Below are 7,060 nucleotides of genomic sequence, written 5' to 3' on the forward strand. Positions count from 1 at the left end.
TGCAGCTGATTTTCTTTAGGTTCCACCTGCAAACTTGATTATTCGTGAAATATTGTTAATTTTTACCCAAAATCTGTCAGAAAGTGGCTCCTGGACACCTGCTATACCGTTTCAATGTTGATGAAACTTCTGTCAGTGTTTTATAATGAGTCAACACACATAATTAACCAGGTGAGATGCTGGCAGGTCTATGGCATCTTGGTGCCCCCATACAAAATGTTAATCTTGGGCTACTAACTTTTATTTTCTGATTTTCGCCTTGAATATTCACCAAAAGTCATTTAATCTGAAATTGGTGAAAACTGTTTCTAGGTATTAATAATACCTTACATATGAACTATCATTTGCAGCTGATTTCCTTCAGGTTCCACCTGCAAACATGAATATTCGTGAAATATTGTAAATTTTTCACCCAAAATCTGTCAGAAAGTGGCTCCTGGACACCTGCTATACCGTTTCAATGTTGATGAAACTTCTGTCAATGTTTTATAATGAGTCAACACACATAATTAACCAGGTGAGATGCTGGCAGGTCTATGGCATCTCGGTGCCCCCATACAAAATATCCATTAACCAACAAGGGCGTCAGTAAGTAAACGTCGTATTTTTCAGTATTTATTTGTTTTAGAACATATTATAGTGTTTATATGAATACCTAGCATTATTATTCCAATGTTTTTGGGGCTTTTTACGTGTTTTAATTGATAAAGTATGCAATGACTGAAGTGACCATCTTAATTTGGTCGGCTATTCAAAGGCTGCTAACTTTAGGCTGCTAACTTCACACACCTAGTTCAAGCCAAGTTCAAGAAACAGAACTGGCGAACCGCACCGTGTGTGATACTGATATTACACGAAAAATTTAGAGTATTTTAGAGCCACTTTTGATCGCCTCATAAATCAAAAGCTATTTTACATTTAAACGTATCAAATATTATTTTATTGTTGCTGTGATGAAATATTCTAAAAATCTTCATTTACTAATTCTATGGTTTGTTTTTTTTTGCGTTTTATGCAGTCTTATGTGCTATAATTATTTTACATTACAAACTTTGTTGGTGACAGTATGGGTTGTAAATTATTCATTTAATTACTTAAGTATTAAAAATAACGTGAAAAAATACATAAATACTAGCAAGCTTTAAATTATCGATATAACATTACCATTTTTGATACACCACTACTACCTGGCGCTACGAGTATAACCTAGTTAAAAAGCGATTGGCCACCGTCCACCATAGTGCCAATACACGAAAGCGACCCGCCACCTCTATTACCTAAGCATTAACAGCTTTATTTGATTGACGTACAGTAAATGTCTATACTCCTACTACAGATAAGGTATAGGCGCATTTCGACACCCGAGTTAATAGCTTTTGAAGCTTTCCATGCCACATCATCATCATCATCATCATCAGCCCTTAGTTTTCCACTGCTGGACGTAAGCCCAAGTAGCGTTAGTAACATTCAGTCCTCGGCCTTCCTCATCCAGTCACCACCGGCCACCTGTCTAACCCATCTGTGAGAGTAACCCAGGCTAGGCTTGGATCCAGCAGGCCGGAGGGCGTCCCACGCTACGTTTGCCTGTTCGTGGTCTCCACTCAAAAACTCGTTCCTATAACTCGTACCCGTATTTAACATAAAAAACGCATTTCAATATATCACTGAGTGTGTTAAAAAAACTACCTGCATAATGATTAGGGTTTTACACCGTGTAAAACGTTGTTAGACAAAAGTTGTTAAGATAAGACTGAATTGTTACCTTGACTTGTTTTTGCGCACTCGAAGGGCTAAAGGGAAAGAAAGCCGTATTCGTCGAGAGTAGTTACAGCAAATTTTGGAGTGCACAAAGGAGTCTTCTTGATTGACGTATTCACCTGCAGGGCGATCACGAACAATATAGAATCGAATGCGAGTGCGACTAGTGGCAACTTGACAGCACTTTCGAACACTTTTTACCTATAAAATTGACAGTTGTCGCACTCGCATTCGATTCTATACGTTAGCTCGAATTTTCGTGATACGGGTACTGTTCCTTGTAAATATACACCCTTCGCAATAATAACTTACAGGGACAATACAATTCAATGACTAAAACGTCTTATAAACGTATGAATAAGGGTGTATAAGATAAAATAGTTAATAATGTTCAAAAAAATTATTTGCACATAATTTTATTTATTTTATTATGTAGTTACTAGTCGTGAGCGTGAGTATCCATGTTAGAATATGTACTTATGTAAATAAGAATTATTGATGTAGGTACGAGTACCTATATAACATTAAAATATCAAGACGCCACACTTCAAATTAATGTCTTAAAAAAAAATAAACAGTACCTATACGCACATTATTCACAATTAATGAGTGTCACAAAAAAATAATAGGCCTAGTTTTGAAGACCAGTTTCAAATATTCGCATAAAATCAGGTCCCATGACGCCACTGCCTGCAGCTCAGGCCATGTGGGTTGTGGCAGGCCGATTGACGTCACAACAATAAATAATCAATGGTTTAAGTTTTAACTATTCGTTCTACAGAAAGTTACGGTAGGTTAGTGTCTCTACCTGCATATAAACGACAGTGTTTTGTTGCGTGGTATGCGGTGGTACGGTGGCATTATAGTATGTGTTATAGTGCCACAAACTTATCTGTTCCGGTGAGAACGAATTAAATTGGTCCATATCTCGTTACTCAATAATACATTATATATTGATATAGATTAGATGGATTTATTTAAACCGCAAGGGTAAATTGCCATTACGGGAGAACTTAACATCCTAGAGAATGAAGAATTATTAGAAATTTACATGAACTCTTACCGGAACAGATAAGTTTGTAGCACTGTAGTACCATTGTCGATGGTCATATGGCTATCTTTCAGGCATATCCAAAACTGTAGAATATATTATTAGGGTGAGGCCCCATTGTTGCGGTGCGTCGCCGCGCTGCGTTGATCCTCGACCCGGGCAGATATTTGTTTAAACATAAATATATTGTCTATTCGGGTCTTGGCTGTTTGTGTTGTGTGATATCTCCATCCTGTCTGCCAAGTGGGGAGATTAAGACAATAACCCTCCAATCTTGAATGAGGTTCTTGACCTGAAGTTGGTTATTACGGGCTGTATTGTATACCTAGACTCTTATTACAGAACGAAATTAGCAGTAACTTTATTAATTACTTAACCTAGACCAATACAATTTAAGTTTATTCATCACGTGTCCATCAACCAGTTTAATAAACGGTCTTTTACCCGAAATGTAATAAAATGAGCCTGTCTGAATTTCCCCAAAAAAAAGTCAAACCCAAATAATGATGCCTAACTTTACAGTTTTTCTCGTCTAACCGGATTATTAAAACACTAGCGTAGACTAATATATGCTTGAATTATATCTAAAATCTGTATAAATTAAATAGTGACTCTAACTACTTACATACTGACGGTGCGTGAGTCTATCTGTATAAAGGGTGTTCTAGAAAGTAAACTGCAAAACCATCACTTTTTTTTACTTTATTTCTTTTTGTGTAAGAGTTTTCGCAGAAATGTGTCTATTTTAAGATATAAATATACAAGAGCGTACTCTACTTGTTGTATGTAGGGTTGACCGAATCCAGAATACCACGCTACACGCTCCTCGACTCGTATCACTGATGTGGGCGCACAGACTGCGAAGCTGAAGTGGGCCAGGCCACGTCTGTCGCATGCACCCGGACCGGTGGGCCAGAGTTGTCACCGAGTGGGCGCCTATAGAGCTTCCACTATATTATTGTATTTTTGACGTTTTCTTATGTCTGGTAAGTAAAGTTGGTTTTCCTTTGCAGTCATCAAATATGTATGTATGGGATTTCGAATGTCAGAAAATCAATAATAAGATGGACAGAGTATAGTGATGGGAGTCGGCGTCGAGGAAGACCCAGACGGATATGGCTTACTTTCGGATGTGCACCTACGAAAGAATCACCCTGTATTTTTATAAAAGTCGTAAATTAGTCAACCTTTTCCTGCATTCTTATGAAACTCAGAGGGTGTATTAAACACGTAAAAATTGTAAGTACAAGATCGGGAAAAACTTTATGGAAGCAAAACATCCTGGCACCATATTTTTTTTTCCTTATATAAAAGGTTTTCCCGTAAGAATTCTATAACAAAAGTCTCTTAGGCTATAGTCATAAGAATTTTGTTAAAATAAAAGCTATAGGTAGGTACTTGTTTACACAGGATGGGAAAGATAAAAGGGGAAGAAAATGTAAGTACCGTAATGTTACAGCACAAACAGAGAGTTTTAAAATAATGAACTATTTCATTAAGGAACTTAGTCATTCTCACAAAAAACTTTATCTGATGCCAATAGAAATCAAACAGGAAGAAAAAGAGACCTTGACCAGCCAAGGGTATGGTGAAGGAATGGGCTCACGCGTCCTAACCATACACGAAGCACAGGGATTGACGTACGAATCCGTTATTATCATAAGAACAAAAGATAAAATAAAGTTGCACGATAGCATACCTCACGCAGTAGTGGCGCTGTCGAGGCACACCACCGCCTGCACCTACTATGCGGATGACACCGAGGACGCTATCGGCAACCTCGCTAAAACGGCAATAACAGCGCCAAAGAAACGCATCCTCGAGTACAATCTAAAAATGGCAGTTAAGAATCGAGACGAAGAGGTCATTGCACTTTCTGGGGAAATGTTAAGAAGGCAAAACGGGGCGGAATAAATCATAAAATATAATTTTGGTTAAGAGCGCAAAATATAGGTCAAATTGGGAAAATAATTTATATAACTAACCTATTGATTATTATATCATAACTAACAATTAAAATAAGTTATCTTTAAGAACAGAGTCACACACTAACATCAGGCAAAACATGACCTATAACGACTGAGGGGCCGAGCCATTGCCAGGTGTCTACTAAGTTCTCCGAAGACAGCTGGCATTGGCCCTGTCCTTGTTAAGTTTGTTGCCATTACTAATGTAAGTGTGACTCTGAAAACCATTAATTTAAAAAAAAAGGAAAAAAAAAAGAAAAAAAAAAAAAAAAAAAATCTTGTATAATGAGATACACGGCTGGGGGTTTTTAGTCGGTTAACGCCCGACACTACCTGGGTCCTCTTCCCAGGTGTCCATGTGGATTTTCCCCCAGCAGTGGAAAAAAAAAAAGGGAAAAAAGAAAAAGAAAAAAAAAAAAAGAACAATATATATATAAAAGATAGAATATATATACCTATATATAAATGAAACTTCCTTACCGAGTAGAAAGTAGATAAAAGAATTAAAAACTATCTCATAAAAATTACCACTCTTCAAAAGGCACGGACATAAAGTCTGTGGAGTGATAACAATTTCTTAAAAAAAAAAAAAAAAAAAAATAGAAATCAAATCTCTCTATTGAGTTTAAAGAGTCAATTGAAAAATTCATATATAATTTTTGATCGTACAAAAATATAAGTACTTGCAAGTTTTTGAGGAATGGACGGGCGGACGGAATATATGTGACTGGGGTCCGTTTTTAAGTACGAGGTATAGAACCATAAAAATTAACTCGAGTACCTAATTTAATTGCGCTTTAGGTGTACAAGTATATTATTTGTATAAAAAAAACTAGTTCTATAGTTTTTAATCCTATGCTTCTACTAGAAATACGAGTAAACAAAGTAATTTGTGATGTAGTTTATTTACGTGAAGAACATCTTTTATTTTGCCAACCAAATTTGGCACCTATTAGTTCCACAAGCCGCACTGAACAGAATAATCATTTATTATTATACGTAGGTGCCTAAATGGTTTTATACATATTTTTTATATCATCACATCATCACGACCCATTACGTCCCCACTGCTGGGGCACGGGTCTCCTTCCAATGAAGGAAGGGTTTAGGCCTAGTCCACCACGCTGGCCAAGTGCGGGTTGGTGGACCCCAACACAAGCAAGCTTGTGCTGAGAGAGTTGTCGAGTAAGTGGGCAACCCGACTGTCAGATGTTTTCAAGCCGACCGAAGGCCTCTGACTAGGCTTAACGACTGCTGCCGAAGCAGCAACCGGGACCCACGGCTTAACGTGCCGTCCGAAGCACGGAAGCGTCCAGAAAAGCACCACTTGAAATTGGTCACCCATCCAATGGCTGACCGTGTCAGTTGTTGCTTAACCTCAGCGATCAGTTACGATCACTGAGGCCCGCTCGACTACGGACGCTTCCTTTTCTATATAGCAGAGCCTAAACTCAAAATCTGAGATAAGAGTAACTATGGAGTTATTTGTGTGTGCCAATATTTAAACTTATGTGAAACCATGGCCTTTAAACAAAATTAATGTTTACGGTGTATGCAATTCATTTCATTTATTTCAGCTTTAGTAGATTCAAAGTACCTAGATTAGTTTCAATTTTATTGTGTAAAAATTAATTCCTATAATTCTTGTAAAGGCTGTTCCACCTGCAGGTTGACTGGTAGAAAATGCTTTTGTTATTAATAGTCCATGTGATTGTGCATAATTACTATTTTTGTACATATAATGTCCAATAAAATAATAAGTAAAAAAAAAAACACGCACTCACGCCTTGTACTAATGTACTCCCTTGCGGGGTAGGCAGAGGTGCATTGCTGCACCCACTTTTCGCCAGAGTGTTATGTTAGTCCCAATGTAATAGGGGGCGGGCCTATTGCCATTTTACGAGCACATCCAAGACCCGAGAACAAATATCTGTGTTTAAACAAATATCTGCCCCAGCCGGGAATCGAACCCGGGACCATCGGCTCAGTAGTCAGGGTCACTAACCACTACGCCATACGGTCGTCGAAAATAATAAGTACCTAAATAAAATAAAGCTTTACCTGCCATTTATCTTAAAGCGGCACACTTACTTATGTATTACATGCCTGTGTATGTATTACATACTATACTCAAGTGCACGGTCAAGATTCGAGGCCAAATAATTATACTTGATCAATGACCTCAAGTGAAAAAGTCACTGACTGACTTTGCTTTTTTGCTTTATTTGGGTCGAATCCGTAACAGGTTTACAAAAGTGTTAAAGTGGAGAAATATGATAAAAGT

Source organism: Plutella xylostella, chromosome 26 (assembly GCF_932276165.1).
Source record: "Plutella xylostella chromosome 26, ilPluXylo3.1, whole genome shotgun sequence".
In the NCBI taxonomy this organism is placed as follows: Eukaryota; Metazoa; Arthropoda; class Insecta; order Lepidoptera; family Plutellidae; genus Plutella; species Plutella xylostella.